Below are 16558 nucleotides of genomic sequence, written 5' to 3'. Positions count from 1 at the left end.
TGAAGATCAAGTGAAACCTTTCCTTACATATTATTTACATAAGTATTTCACTTAGTAATCACAATAGCTTTATAATGCTGTAGGATAAAGATGCTGAGCCCCTATGAGCTGACAAATTTCAGCCCAGGCTGCTCAGGAAACTGGTTCACATGGAAAGTCACAGTCTTGGACAATGAGATGCTGCATGGTTGAATTAAATACACAGTCAACTGTCATGATACAACGGAAATTTTGAATTTGGGTAATTAGTCTGTGTTATAGTTTCAAAAAGTAGCTACCACAATATTTCAAATAGAGAAATCTGAAAGTACCAGTAAAAAATTTGAACCCCAGATCCACTACCCCTCAACACATACACACAACAGCAAACCTGGACCATTACAGGGAGGAGGCAGAAGCTTTGATTCTACTTCACTTTGACAAATGACCCTGAATTCAGGTTGGTGGTGTTAACTTTCAATAACTGTATACATAGAGTTACCAGCAAGAGAAAAGTGTGTTTATCTCCTGGGTGCTGTTCTCAAATAAATGTATTTATATCCTAGAAGTCACCTCCAGAGGAACCAATAAATGGCAAAACAATGAAGAAGAGGAAGAGGAAGAGACAGAAGGGGGAAAAGGAGGAGGGGGGAGGAGGGGAAGGAAGATGAAGAGAGGGAGAAGGAGGGAGCAGGGAAAGGGGAGGAGGAGGGAGAATTCTTCTGAGTCCCCTCTGTGTTCCTGACCTTTTCAACCACAGACTTAGCACCAGGATGCTCTTTACATTTAATTCGATGAGATTTGGTTGTTAACAAAAAGGACCCAGAAACTGCTATACTGCCCAAAATGGCAACTACATGTAAGGATCATTTCTTGATACTCTCTTCTTTTATTCTTGTCCTTCGCCCTTCCTTTCTTAAAGCAAAAGATATCTGAAGGAGTGGGGGAGGAGGCACCTGCTAGATGGGAAGAGGAGAAGAAGAAGAAGAAAAAAAAAGTAGCCTGACTGCAGCTTAGCTTTGTGAATTCAAAGAAGTGTGTGTTTGAAAAATGAAGGTGCATAAGTTAGCGTAGCTCCAGGGCACCAGCTTCCCTAGTGTTAGCATAGCTGACACACTGACAGTTTATATGGAATTTATGTGCCTATTTCCTCTGCTTTTTATGGGAAAACATGTTGTTACCTTACAGCTGCCCACATCACATGCTGCCAATCCGCCTCTGAGCCATAGAGCACCTTTCTCAAGGAAACGTACATACATCAAGGGCTTATGTATTTTTTACAATGTTGTAAGGGGAAAATAATAAAATATGGGTTATTGTGTACACCATTCCACGGTTTAATTTTTTTTTATTTCACTGGTTTAATTGACTCTGACCATTTTTATTGCCCTTTTCCCCACCTCATCTTGCCATTTTAATTGTTTATGTGTTTGTGTACAACTGGATCGCATCTGGAAAAGGACAGGAGCTGTAACCACAACTTAAAAGCCAATTGTAGAGCTTTAAAAAGTAAATAAAGCATTTAAGCTGCCACATCAGTGGAAAGATATATACAGATGTAAACAGAAGGAAATGTACGTTTTAAAGTAAAATGCTTAAAAATCAGCTCTTCTTTTCAATCACCTGCAGGAGCCCTGGATCCTTTGTGCTCTCTGGCTGGTGGAAGGCAGTACACAAGAAAGTATGGCAAGGGTCTCATTCTGCCTCTTGCCTTGGATAATGGGGGGCTCTGCATGGGCCAGAGCAGGGCCTTCACCTGAGCAGAGTTGAGATGACCTCTTGCCCACATTCCTGGTGCCTGCCATCAGCTACCCTGATACCAGCACTGTGGCATTGTAGCATTTCTTCCAGAAAGTATCCCACTTTCTCTTTCACCTTCTATTCTTATCCTTTCAATGGGATGCTAGGCGAAAAACCAACAATTTATATCAACTTACATCTCCCAGAATTACGTATACCTGCAAATATAACCTTATGAATCAACCTTTAATTGGGAAGTGAAGAATGTAATGCAATCCCTGAGCGAGAAAAAATGGGGACAGATTCACAATAAAGTATAAGAGGCACCTTCTTCCTTGCAATACACAGGACTGGCTCTGGACCCTTCAAAAAGAAATAAATGGAAATATGATTCAGCATTCATCTTGTTGGGTTCCCATCAAACATGTCTGCTCAAGGTTACTGGGCTACCCCTGCTTATGGACATATAACTAGGCAAGAAAATTTTAAAAATAAGGAGATTGTCACTTAAAGGGGAAAGAAAATGTTTGTGAACTTAGCCTTCTAAGGGGTAGGTTGTACCCTGAATGATGTAAAGAAAACACTCCCTCCTGTCTTCACTACGGACGCCCACGTACGTGTGCGTGAGTGTGTGGGTGTGTGTGCTTATGTAGGTACATCTTGAACACCTATGCTTGATAATCTTGCCGTAGTTGGTGCCCAGAGGCTTTTAAGTTAGCTAAATCGTTAGGCAGATGGAGATTTTAGCTCCGAATATTACACTCCACCCCCAGACTACCTTTTGACAAAAAATACTAAGTGTACAGAAAAAATTGTCACAAGCTAAAATGCTGGCACAGGAAGAAGCACCATGTAGTGATGAGAGGCACATGATCTGCACCTCCTGCAATCCGCCCACTGAAACTCCCTCTGCTCGCAGGGTGCCTAGTGAATTACAGCAAAATCATGTTGTCTTCCGTGTTAGTTCTTTTCTCTGTAATGTTCTAGCCCCAAAAATGACACCTCACCTTTTCTTTTTTTTTTTTTCAGTTCTCTGTACCAAAACTGAGACAAGGCTAAACTATTAAAGTAACACATGTATAAAGAATCTGCAATAACAAAAAGCAAATAAACACAGATATTCTCATGAATTAAGCTGTCTGTTTTATACAATATGGCTTATTCATCTTTGTATCCAGCCCACTCTGGAGCTGGTCCCCTTTGTAACTCCTAACCTGCTTCCACATGGCAGAGGTTTCTTTCACTCTGCCTGCTGGGAATCCTTAAAGTTAAGGCCGAGAAAAGTCAAGAACTCCAGATAAGTCTGCTTCAAATATACGAGTCCTATCATATGGAAGAGAAATTTGACTTGGTCTGGTGGAATTCTGGTGGGTGCAATTAAGATCAATGTAAGTGATACGGAGATACAGTTCAGCCAAAGATGAAGACGCACCCTCTGAAGAATAGCTTTGGATTTTATGGAATGAGATGCTTTAGGATACTGGGAGTCAGAAATAGAGTCTGCAAGACCAGCACGGAAGGACATAGGACACTCACATGTAAGGACTGAAGTCGTTCATAAAGTTGCCTAGGGTAATCACTCCCTCTTCATCTGCAGATCAATGACTCTATCATGTTTTCAGTCTAGTGTTAAGATTCTTAAAATAAATAAATAAATAAATAAATAAATAAATAAATAAATAAATAACTCCAAAGGAAGAGGCCCCCCCACTGATGTAATTTATCCTACTGTTAGGTAGAGATGGCATCTGCCAAATTCTGGGTCTGAAAGAATGTCTTAGGTGGGTATAAATGCTAGGAGGTTTTAATTATTTGCAGGACATAAGTCTTTGTGATCTCAGAGACATAAGAGGTGGTACTTGTTCCCTCCTACAGTTATTTAGATAGTTTTGGGGATAAGTTCTCAGTTTGGTTTTATCTAGTACTGGTTTTAGGTTTCATGTATGGTTATCCTATTTATAAAGGGGTTATGCATGTCCTAACTCATGGATCTGTTAGCATTGTTTCTGAGGGACAGAAATATATTCTACATTTTTCTTGCCCTACAGATGTTCCTCCAGACCAGGAATATATATAAGAAGAAATATGACAAATGTAATCTGCTCTCACGTCAACCTGCATTTATTTAAAGTGAAAAGCCAAAGAGATCAGAAAGTCTATGTACCAAAATTTGTACAATCAGTGCCACCTGACACAGTAAGAACAGGAAACAACTTCAACTTCCTGCCTCACAAATGTGATAAACAAAGAGAACATGGTCTGTGGCATCCTTGTGTATGTGTATGTATTTATATTTTCAATGAATGAAGGTATTTGACAAGCAACTCATTTTGCTAAATTTTTCTCCTATATCCCCTACACTTAGTCTAAAGACTAAAACAATAAAAACACAGAGAGGCTAAACTGAAAGGAAACTTAGAGAGTCTTCCACAGAGCTCCTTCACTTTACTGCTGGGAAGCCTGAAGTCCATGGGGGTGAGATGTCTGGTCCCCAGTTGCACAGTTTGTTAATGACAGAACCAGAACTTGGCAGCAGTCCCCTAATCCTTCTCCCATAACAGCCCTTAGGCAAACCACTGATGGGTTTCCCAGTGGCTGGAGTATATTGGTGGTTTAATCAAAGATCCAGATTGAAGTCAATTTTATATATCTACCAAATGAATTATGAGTTTTAGGATACTGAAGGCCACACCTAGAAAGTTGCTTTTCATAGGTATCCTAGTTTGCTACTGTTAGGAAGGCTAGGTTTTGATTATGGATGAGATTCAATCAAAGGATTTCTCATAAAACAAAATTGCTAATATTTGTTGAATGCTTGCTCTGCCAGTCTCAGTTCTGAGTGTTTTCCTATATTAACTTCATTTAATTCTTAATACAGAAAAATGATGTAATTAACATAATTATTCTACTTTACAGAATGAGAAAACTGAGACTCAGGGTATGTACCCAATATCACAGTTATTAAAAAAATAGGTAGAATTACAGTCTAAGCAATGTGGTTCCAGGGGCTGCTTTCTTTCTTTCTTTTTTTTTTCTAAGATTTTATTTATTTATTTGACAGAGAGAGACAGCCAGAGAGAGAGGGAACACAAGCAGGGGGAGTGGGAGAGGAAGAAGCAGGCTCCCAGCAGAGGAGCCTGATATGCGGCTTGATCCCAGGACTCTGGGATCACACCCTGAGCCGAAGGCAGACGCTTAACAACTGAGCCACCCAGGCGCCCCTCCAGGGGATGCTTTCTTAACCAAGCCATCAAGTTTCCCTGCAGAATTACTGTATCATGGATGGCTACCTATGTTGAGTGATTTGAAAAGAGTGAAAAGTCCCAGAATATCTTACATCTTTTCCTTATCTTTACTAGTTCCTGAAACTTCTAGTGAATCTAGGCAGTGTTATCAGCAGGATACTCTCTCTCTCTAAACATATATATATATATGTTTAGAGAGAGAGAGATCTATACACACATACAATTATATATATATATATATATGTATATATATATATTATGTATGTATAGATTATATATATATAAAATAGAGAGATATACACACATATAATTTTAAAAAATATATATATATAATTGTATGTGTGTATAGACACACACATACAATTATAAAATATATATATAATTGTATGTGTGTATAGATTATATATAGATATATAAAATATATATAGAGAGAGATATACACACACACATACAATTATAAAATAAATACAATTATTACAAATAATTGTCACTTTGGAAAACAGAGCTCTAAAAGAAAGGCACTCAGGACAGGTAAATTTTGAAATGTGTTTGGTGGTAGCACTAGAAAAATGCAGACTCTACAAGGACTTACCTGGATGATCAGAATAAGATTAAGCTATGCTAGTAAGAAGTTTCAGAATCTAGGCACAAAAGAAGACACCCAGATTCAAAAAGAGAAGGAAGCAAGCAAAATGAATGAAAAAGCAGGGAATTGGCAAATATATAATATACAAACTCATACACACACACACACACACACATATATGTATATTGTATATGTAAATATATATATGCTTATATCATCTGCATGATAATGTGTGCTCCCAGATGCAGCTGTTTAACTCTTAGAACTGGAGTTATAGTACATGTCCACCTCTTCTATTCTTCATCAGCTGAAGTCCCAGTTGAAACTCAGTGTCTCTTCAGTCTGTTCTTTAAATTTCCTCTAGCTTATTTAGGTCCTTAGCCCCTCAGCTCTGGATTGATGTATTAGGCTGGGTATTGTTCTATGAATTCCTCTTTTGAACATTGCCTCTTTTTTCTCCAATCCCTCCTATTCCATTTTAACCAAGGCATTTCTAAGTCAAATATTTTTCTTAAGTTTCCCCTTTCTGAAGCATATACCTCTTTATCATAGCATTCAAGCCCATCCACAGTTGAACCTCAACCTGTCTTTTCAGTCCATGACTTTTTTTTGTTTTTAAAGATTTTATTTATTTATTCGACAGAGATAGAGACAGCCAGCGAGAGAGGGAACACAAGCAGGGGGAGTGGGAGAGGAAGAAGCAGGCTCATAGCGGAGGAGCCTGACGTGGGGCTCGATCCCAGAACGCCGGGATCACGCCCTAAGCCAAAGGCAGATGCTTAACGACTGAGCCACCCAGGCGCCCCTCAGTCCATGACTTCTTTGACAAGTCCTGTCAAGTGGATCCACTTGCCATTCTCAGAATATGCTCTGTCTTCCTGCTTTTAAGCCTTTACTGATGGCATTTCGTCCATTTACAGTCCCCTCTCTTACCTCTGACTTCAAAAATCCTACTTCTCAAGGTCTAACTCAACTGCTATCTCCTTCTAGAAGTTTTTTTATTGTCACAAGCAGAAAACTACTTTTTGGTGAATTCCCAAGGACTTTTAATGCTATGACACCAACTGCATGCTGCCTGTAGTTATTTGCATGGAAGTTAGAAATATGTAAGAGTAACTCAATCAATATCTGTTTTTGAACTGCCTTGATTGCTAAACATCTTCTTCCTAAGCCCTAATAACATGTTTTTCCACACCAACCCTTTCCCTCAAACTGTGTATGGAATTAGGAGCCAGACATGTAGAAGCTCTAAATGAAGCTTTGTTGAATGAATAGATGATAAACATTTCATATCTGTCCACTTACTAGCTTTCTGATCTCATCCTTCCTAGTCACTCCCATTTTCATGGCATTACCAGGCACACCCATGGGGTTACCACAGCCCCCTTTGCTATTCCTCAAACCTTCGAGAACAGTTTCCCGCAGGGCTTTGTTCTTGTTAGAATGTTCTTCCCACAAATATTAGTCTGGCTCACTCACAGGTCTCTACTCAAATGTCACCTAATCAGAAAAAAAAATTTATATGAAATTATAGTTCCCTCCCAACATCCTCTCAATCTTCCTGACCCTGCTTTGTTTTTGTTTTTTATCTGCTTATTATCACCCAACATTTTAATCACTCATTTATTTGTTTATGGTCTGTCTCTCCCCAATTGAAAATAAAATCCATGAGAAGGAGTTTGTGTTACCTTTGGGGGGTACAAATGGCATCTAATAGGAGCTTAATAAATGTCTGTGAAATGAATAAAGGAGCAATTTATTTAGTGTTTTTTAAAATTGTTTTTAGCAGGACATGAGTTGAAGAGAACACAGAAAACATCATTATCTTCAAATCAAAGTAATTTTAAATAAAAATGTAAAATAAAGCCATATGTTCCAGTTTAGATGTGTTTACCTTATTTGTTAGTAGATGCATATAAAGGAACTTGGCTAAAGGGACTCAAACTCAAGTCTGATCCATTCTCTGGATCCAGCTGCCAATCTGTAGGGAATTCTAAGGACAGAAGAACATGTTCAACTGCACCATGAGTGTGCACTCAGCAGCACAAAGACTGTGGGAAACTATACAGATTAAACTTGCCAGATTTTCAACAGATAATTCATAAAGGCAAGAAAGGGACAGAGGGAGAACTTGTAGACCAAAAGAGACATATTGAGTTAAAAAAATAGACAAGACTAATTAAACTAAGCTAATCTGGAGATATACACTTGGGTAATAAAACTATAAAGGAATGCATAGAAATAATTACTAAGGAAGTATGAAAGTGAAGGAGGGAGGGGCTGAACTGGGACTCAGCCCACTGAAAGGCTGCTGGGGTAGACGGCAAAGTTCCATCTCTTGATTTGGGTGGTGAGTCAGGAGTATTGTATTACAGTAAGTTAACTAAGTCATGCATTTTGTGTGTATATGGGTTGCTGTATCTGCTTTATGTTACTTTGTAATAAAATGAGGAAGCAAAAGCCTTGGCTCCCAAGTAGAGGGTCTATACTTTAAAATTTCAGTGCATGTTGCTGCATCATGTGTTCAGTGTGGTCTGCCTGGTGCTTTTATCTTGGCATCCCCCCCCCATGAATACACTGAATCATATATTTGGCAAATTCTGGAACTTAATCCCATTGCCTCATCGCCTCCAACATCCTCCTCTCTCCTTCACTTTCTACTTGTCCATTGAATTCAAGAATTAGTCTATGTGCTCTGTGCCCTGTTGGTTGCTGCCTAGGGAGACTTAAGAAAATTACCTTCTAATTTCCTCATTAGGAAGTGGGGGATGAGGGCAGGAAGGAGAGAGGGAAGGAGAGAAAAGGAAAGGGAAGACAAGAAGAGAGGGAAGAAGATGGAGAGAGAGAGAGGGAGGAGGAGGAGAAAAGAAGAAAGATAATTCCCTATGTATATTGTGCCTTTGTCCATAGTCCTACCTTGGGTGAAAGGGAGAGTGAGTGGAGTCTTAATGAAGACTCTGTTTATTTATTTATTTTCCCAAAGCAGGAAACTTTGGCCCTCAAACAGCTTTAAGGATAATTAAAGCAATGATGAAATGTATTGATCGAGTTCAAATTTCTTCACAGGAGTGATTAATTGCATTTTGGACTTTGAGAAAGTCCAAAGGAGACTGCAAGAGAAGAGAATCTTGATCTCGGGCTGTTTCTGGCTCTTTTTTTCTCCCTTTTTACTGTTATTAAAATTACAGCTCTAGATACACCAAGACAGGAAGAATATGTCCAGTGCTTAAGAAGATTTAAAGAATGACCCCACTGTGTCCCTGCACCTCCACAGACATTTTACAATGTGCTGGAGACACCTAGTCAATAATTTAGGAGAAAAAAGAAATCAATATGTGGACACTGCATAAGCCCACAGCCAGAGTACCTCATGGAAATGTTGACAGTTTCTCTAATGTCATGAAGTGATGTGACTGGAGGAATTTTTTTTTTTTTTTGGCTGCTTCTTGATACTACAATGGCATAATTTAATTTAACATGACCAAGGTCTCAATCTTCTGCTGATAGCCCCTCAGGTGGGTCATGGAATTAGTGTTCCAAAACAAGGGTGTTCATTTAAGGGAGAAATAGAAAACCAAGTAGAATCCAGAGGAAAAGAATGGATTTCCCCTCCTATGGAACTATAGCCCTTGTGGCTCCTTAAAGGCTCTTCTTGGCCAAAAGTGAGTGTTAGACTTGTGTAACTCATTCTTAGAAAAAAGAAGATATACCAATAATAAAACTTAAAACATTGTTCACCTTTAAAAAAAAAAAAAAGTGAGGGTTGGGTCGTATTTCCAAAGTAGGCAGACTCCATGTGGCTAGGCAGCTAGGACCCTTCCCTGTATCATAAGAATAATAACTAATATTGATCAAGTGCTCTAATAATGCTAGACACTGAGCTAAGGCCTCCGATTTAATCCTCCCCACAATACTGTGCCGGAGACCCTGCTACAATGACCACAGGCAGAAGTAGACACAGAGGCTGAGGGCTTAAGAGATTGGCCTCAGCCAGAAATGCAGAAGCTAGAGTTTTTAATCCAGTGGAGGACTCCAAAGCCCATGCTCTCAAAAGCAAGCTACCTCAAACTACCACTACCACTTCTGTGGTCCTGACAGAAGTGACAATTATACTTCAGGTCACCGCGCATCACACAGGTGAAAAGGTAATGTGTTTGCCTTTGAGATGCTACTGAAGGGGGCAAGATGAAGGAGAAATTTCAGAGCATCTGGCATCAGAAACCTGGAATTCAAGCCCAGGCATGTAGATTTTCAGGTTCTGTGACCTTGAGCAACTTTCTTATTCTCTTTAGGCCTCAGTTTCTTCATCTATAAAATGGATACTTCCCTCATACAGTTGGGGTGAGAAAATGGAATAGCACATGTGAAAGCTTATTCTATACTCTGATGGGTCACGGGAATATAAGTCGTTATCTATGAGGAGGAAACTGAGGGCCAGAAATACTATGTAGCGAGCCCACAGTCACACAGCTGGTTAAATCAGTCAAAGCTTGAGTTAAGAACCCAAGTCTTTTCAGGCATATTTTTATAAAACTTCTCTCAAAAAGCATGCCAAAATCAAATTTAATTAATACCCATTAGTCTTAGGGCTTTTATAGATAAAAAGTAAGTGTTAGGTTCTTAGCATTGTGCTTGGCACACTGTAGATATTCAACAAATATGAGGTGTTAGAAATACTATTTTCAGCTTTTTTGTGAAGAAGACAATAGATGAAAAATTTTAAAAAAGTTTTTAAAACAATATATGATAATCATAATGTCAGACAAAGTTAAGAGATTATGTTCAGTATTACGGTCAAATTTAATTGCTCATAACTCATCACCAACACTGTCGAGCAGTGCTTGATACTAATGCTATCACAGAAAATAACTGGTCCCTTCTACAAAGGGACTTACCTTCCGGTACAACCCAATTTTCAATCTGAGTATGTCTCATAACCCCAATCAATGCAAATACCCAATCTTTTTTCTTATCCTCACTAGCCAACGTGGGTTTGAAAGGCTTTGAAGGAAATTATTTTCATCTGTTGTTAATAACCGTGACTGTGTTTCTTTCTACATTCTCTATTTCAAATTCCAGGGGGAAGTGATTGTCCAGTAAGCCCTTGGTTTCCACCAAAACTAAATGCTCCTTCAATGGCTCCTGGAGCCAAAGGCCATTTCTGGGAGCAAAGTGCATGAATCATTCCCTAAGGACATCCACCCACATGTCACCTGCCTCAGATGGCATCATTTTTGTACGGATAAACTGGGCCAAATACACAACGTAAGTAAATACTGGTGGAAAGTGGGCAAGAAAATGGCAATTAGCAGTGTAATAGGGATGAAGTCCGTTTCTATTATTTTACCGCTATGCTCGAAGCAGGCAGGACAGAAAAACAATGTGTTATTAGTCCTCTTTTAAGTTTTTGCTGCCTGTTCGTAAAGTTCCCTGTGGTGACTTGAGAATCCTTAACTCTGGCTCCTTGTGTGGATCCCCAAACTGCAGACCACAGTTGAATTGACGCCTGGTGACTACCCTCTCTGGGCTGCCCCATGCCGCACCTGAGCTCCAAATAGCTGCTGAACTCGTAAATCAGATACATGTGAGTCTGAGTCAATTGGCCTGACTCTTCTGTCTATAGCAGGAAATGTGTTCTCTCTTTCAGCCTGCACAAAACAAAAGCCTATATCAGGCTCGTGGCTCCTCCGTAGTCAGGAGATGGCCATGCAGCTGGGTGAGGCCAATGACAGACTCTCCCTAGAGCTGGGGGCTTTTCCCACTTGTTTTCTTTTTTAACTTGTCGACCTAAGCTGTCTCTCTACCTTTTGAAAAGGACATAAGAAGTCTGAGCCCAGGGAGTTTCCCACAGTGGTGCCTGCCAGGAACTGAAAGGGCCAATTAGCGGGGTCCCCTATCTGGGATCTCTCCTCCTCTTGCTGACTTGCTGGGGACTCATAAATTACCCATGCTGAGGCAGACGCCGAGACCCTGGGCACCTGCTCACAGCTCTTCAGACACCACAAACTGAACGTGAGCTTCCCTCTGAGAGGGCCTGCGGGACTTTCACTAAACTTGCCTCAGTTGGAAATCAGTGGTTAACTAGGTCATAGGCAGCTGATAGAAACTCTAAAAAGAGTGAGTCTGTTAGGGACTGGCTTTCTTCAGAGAAAAGAAGTTTATTCTTTAGATAAGGAGGAAGAGCTGGAGAAGCTAGAAAAAGGGCCAATGACTTAAAAAAGAGAAGAAAGGGAGTAAGTGAAGAATGGAAGGAAGGAGGGAAGGAAGGAAGGAAGGAAGGAAGGAAGGAAGGGAGGAAGGGAGGGAGGAAGGAAAGAACGGAGGGAGGGAGGAAGGGAGGAAGGAAGGAATTAAGGAAGGAGGGAGGAAGGAACTAAGGAAGGAGGGAGGAAGAGAGGGCAGATTTTACACATTAGCTGCCGCCTGATCTTCAAAATAAACAATGGGATTTTGGGGACTTGATGTATTAGGATCTGATTTTCCTACTAGGGCCCGATTGTGTGAGAATCTCGATATGGACTTTTAGATGAAGCCATGCTATGTTGTATCTTCTCTGATTATGATGGACGTGAACTCAAACACAAGACCTTCTACTACGAATTCAATTCCTTCTCCAAGCCACCAAATTGATATTGGTCTGTTTCCTCATCTCAAGTAAGAGTCTGGACTAAATTTTTTTTTCAGTGTCCTTTGTGGCTTTACTAGATAAGACCTTAGGTTTCTTTGGATATATGCCATAAATTCAAGTTACATTTAAAAACAGAATTCTCAGCGGGGCACCTGGGTGGCACAGCGGTTAAGCGTCTGCCTTCAGCTCAGGGCGTGATCCCGGCGTTATGGGATCGAGCCCCACATCAGGCTCCTCTGCTATGAGCCTGCTTCTTCCTCTCCCACTCCCCCTGCTTGTGTTCCCTCTCTCGTTGGCTGTCTATCTCTGTCGAATAAATAAATAAAATCTTTAAAAAAACCCCAAAAAACAGAATTCTCAGCTTCTTGTTTACCCCCGTTCCTCTGCTTGTGTTTGCTGTCTTGGGAATAGACTGACCTTCTGCTCCATGGCTCAGTCCTTGACCTAGGAGCATCTGGGACTCTTCTTCCCATTCTACCCTGTCATGAAACACATTCTGCCAAGTCAACGTCTATGATGTCCCCACACCTGCTGCCTCCATTCTCACTCTGAATGCCTATTTGGGGCCCTCATTTCCATGAGCTGCCACTGCTGAGACTGTCACTCATTGGTTTTCTCGCTGATTTGTGTCATTTTCTGTCCATGCTATACACATCACACTCAAAGGGCTCATTTGAAACCCTCAAAAAACTAACGCTGCATGTGGATACAGCCACAAATCATCAGTTTGATGTTCAAGTTTTAGCCCAGCTTTTCCTCTTTCTCCCTTGACTCTACCAACGGCCCATTTCAGCCACAATGGACAGACTGCATTTCTAACTTGTTTCTACTTTGTCCATGTTCTGCCTTCTGTCTTTCCTACTATCTTACCCCATTCCTGCAGGCACTGCTGAAATACTGTGTCCCTCAAGAGAATTTTTCAGCATCCCAACTTCAAAATAACCCTCTCCACCCCTTTTATTTAACTGAGTTTTAGTTGTAACCATAAATATAGACCTGTTCTAATATATTAGTCACACGTTGCTACTGAGCATTTGCATTATGGCTAGTCCAAATCAAGATGTGCTACAAATGTAAAATACACACCTACAATTCAGTGTTAATACTAAGATTTAGTATTAGAAATATAAAATAGGGGTGCCTGGCTGGCTCAGTTGGTAGAGCACGTGACTCTTGATCTTGGGAGTCATGAGTTCAAACTCCACATTGGGTGTAGAGCTTACAATAAAAAAAAAAGTGTAAGATGTCTTATTAATCATTTTTATATAAATTGCAATAAAAATTATAATATTTAGAACAATTTTTTGAAAATATTGGGTTAAAGAAAATATATTAGAATTAATCTTACTTGCTTCTTTTTTACTTTTTTAATGTGACTACCAGAAAATTTAAAATGGTAAGTGGGGCTTATATCATATTTCTACTGGACAGCACTGCCATAGAGCATTTGCTATTTCATATTGTATTGTCTTAATATTATCTTACTATTAATGTGCCAGCCTCCCTAGTAGATTGCAAACCCCAGTAGGAAAGGAAGCAAGTCACCTTGTGCTTTTTTGGTTTGGTTTTGTTTTTTTAGTATTGCAATACCATCTTTATAATATATCAGATTTAGTATTATGTTTCTAGTAGACAAGAATCGATTTTACCCACTCTGGAACTACCAAGAGAACAAGGTAGAACTGTTTAGGTAGCTCTTTCTGAAAAGTAAAGCTATCAGAGGCTCAGCTTCTGTTCTCTAAAGAAGAGGATATAACAACTCTAGGACTGACCAAATGAATTTAAATTTGTACAAAGCCATATGTGACTAGTAAGGCCTTTTAACGCCTCTACCTCTTCCATCCATATGGCTAGCAACCTAAAACCTTTCACACATAATTTTAAGAATCTGTAATGGTTCCTCATTGCCCATTACCATGGTCAACTGCACTCAGAGCCACTAGGAGCTTCTTGGAGATAACTCAGAAGCAGGGAGAGAGAATGACTTTTCTTATATGAGACAAGGCAAGAAGGTATGCTTTGTGGGTGGATGAGACAGCTAACTCTTGCATGTTTACCAGAAGTTTAGCAAAAACAAACCAAAAAAAAAAAAAAAGTTTTAAAATGTTTAAGAATGTATATTCTTTTTTAAATGTGAAAAACATAGATAAATATGGAACATAAAAATGCAAGTTATATGTATATAATAATTTTTCTAAAACTAAAATTATTCTCTATATTTTGATGTATATGTATATCACAGATATTTTCTTTCTTTTCTTTTCTTTTCTTTTCTTTTCTTTTCTTTTTTTAGAGAGGGAAGGGGGAAGGAGCAGAGAGACAGGAAAAGAGAGAGAGAAACTCAAGCAAACTCCACACCCAGCACAAAGTCCAATGTGGGGCTCCATCTCACGACCCTGAGACCATGACCTGAGCAGAAATCAAGAATTGGGTGCTTAACCAACTGACCCATCCATGCGCCCGTCACAGATATTTTCTTATGCCATAAAACAGTCCTTGCAAATAAAGTATTAAAGATTGTTCTAGTCTATGCATGTATCAATTTTTTTTGGTTGGATTTTAGTTTTGTTACTTTTCCTCATTGTTTCTGATGTTATAAATAACATTACAAGTATATGCATGTTTTTAAAAGATTTATTTATTTGAGAGAGAGAGAGAGAGAGTAGAAGAGGGGCAGAGGGAGAGAATCTCCAACAGACTCCCCACTGACCGCAGAGCCCCAACGTAAGGCTCAGTCTCACAACCCTGAGATCATGACTTGAGCCAAAATCAAGAGTCAGACACTTAACTGATTGAGCCACCCAGGCACATACATGTTTTAAACAAATTTTGGTTATATTTATATTGTTTCCTTAGAACAACTTCTATAACCAGTATTACTGGATTAAAAAGAATGCCTATTTTGAAAGATTTTTTTTTTTTTTTTTAATTTTGTCAGTTAACATACAGCGCAATATTGGTTTCTGGAGTAGAATTCAGTGATTCATCACTTACATACAACACCCTGTGCTCATTACTACAAGTGCCCTCTTTACTACCCATCACCCATCTAGTGCATTCCCCACCCACCTCCCTCCATCAACCCTCAGTTTGTTTTCTATCATTAAAAGTCACTTATGGTTTGTTTCTCTTTCTCTATTTTCTTTTTATTTTCTTTTATCTAAAATCAATTAATTTAACATATAGTGTATTATTAGTTTCAGAGGTAGTTTAGTGATTCACCATTTGCATACAACACCCAGTGCTCATTCCATCAAGTGCCCTTCTAAATGCCCATCACCGAGTTACCCCATCCCCCTATCCAACTCCCCTCCAGCAACCCTCAGTTTGTTTCTAGAGTTAAGAGTCTCTTATGGTTTATTTCCCTCTCCATTTTTTTTCTTTTCCCCCTTCCCATATGAAAGCTTTTGATACATGAAAGCTAGGGTAAATATACAGACATGTATTTTAGTAAAAACAGAACAAAAAAAATCCACTCTTTTTATTACCTTTTATCGCTATTCCAGAAAGAGGGATTTAACATATTTTCTTTCACACTGCAGGAACAGAAGGTAATGCCATCCTTCCTTTGCTGTATGAATCACTAATGATCTGGGATCTGGGTTCTAAAAACAGTGAAATCTATGGCGAAAGAATAAAAAGAGGAAAGAAAGGGTTTAAGGAGAAGGCCAATGGAAGCAACTGCCCTTGAGGGAGGGATAGGTAAGTGCCAAATAGAAAACAAGACTTGGTAAAGGAGAGACTTTCTTCGAAAGCGTTATCACAAGGCAGGAAAAGAGACTCTCACAGTATGGAGAGAGGGATTATTGCAGTAGAGAGAATTCCCTCACCATAAGATGTGCAAGCATCTCTAGGGTGAGAACAAAAGAGTTTTTCATTTATAGGGAGGAGTAAACAAGGCTAAAACGAAGGGAGTGTGGGGCAGTGGGATGAAAGATGTGGTGTGATGAGACCGGAGATCAGAGAACATTTTGCCCTGAGGATGGACCAAGGAGGAGGATGAAGCTAAGTCTGGGCTGTGCTCTGGCTCAGGGATCTAGGGGGAAGGACTTTTAACAGAAGTTTGGCTAACAAGCATTTTATTTCAATTGGTCAGTAGGGACAAAACAGTTCAGCTAATCATTTAAAAGGCAATGAATGGGAATTTGGAGTGTCTATGTCTGTCCTTGTCATAAATAAGGAGGGGGGGCATCTGGGAGTCATTATCTATGTCATGGGGAAGAGTGCTTCTTTGCAGTAACCTGCCTCCAGAATCTGAAAGGATGGGGCAATTTCTTAACCTATGCTGCTTTCCAGGAGCAAAGGGCTCAAGTGAAATTCAATGTCAGAAGGAAGGATTTTCTTAAATCAAAAGGGTCAGAAAAGGGTGGAAAGAGGGAG

This window comes from Ursus arctos, unplaced genomic scaffold, assembly GCF_023065955.2.
Source record: "Ursus arctos isolate Adak ecotype North America unplaced genomic scaffold, UrsArc2.0 scaffold_17, whole genome shotgun sequence".
Lineage (NCBI taxonomy): Eukaryota > Metazoa > Chordata > Mammalia > Carnivora > Ursidae > Ursus > Ursus arctos.
The sequence above is the reverse complement of the archived record's forward strand: the minus strand, read 5'-3'. Positions refer to the sequence as shown.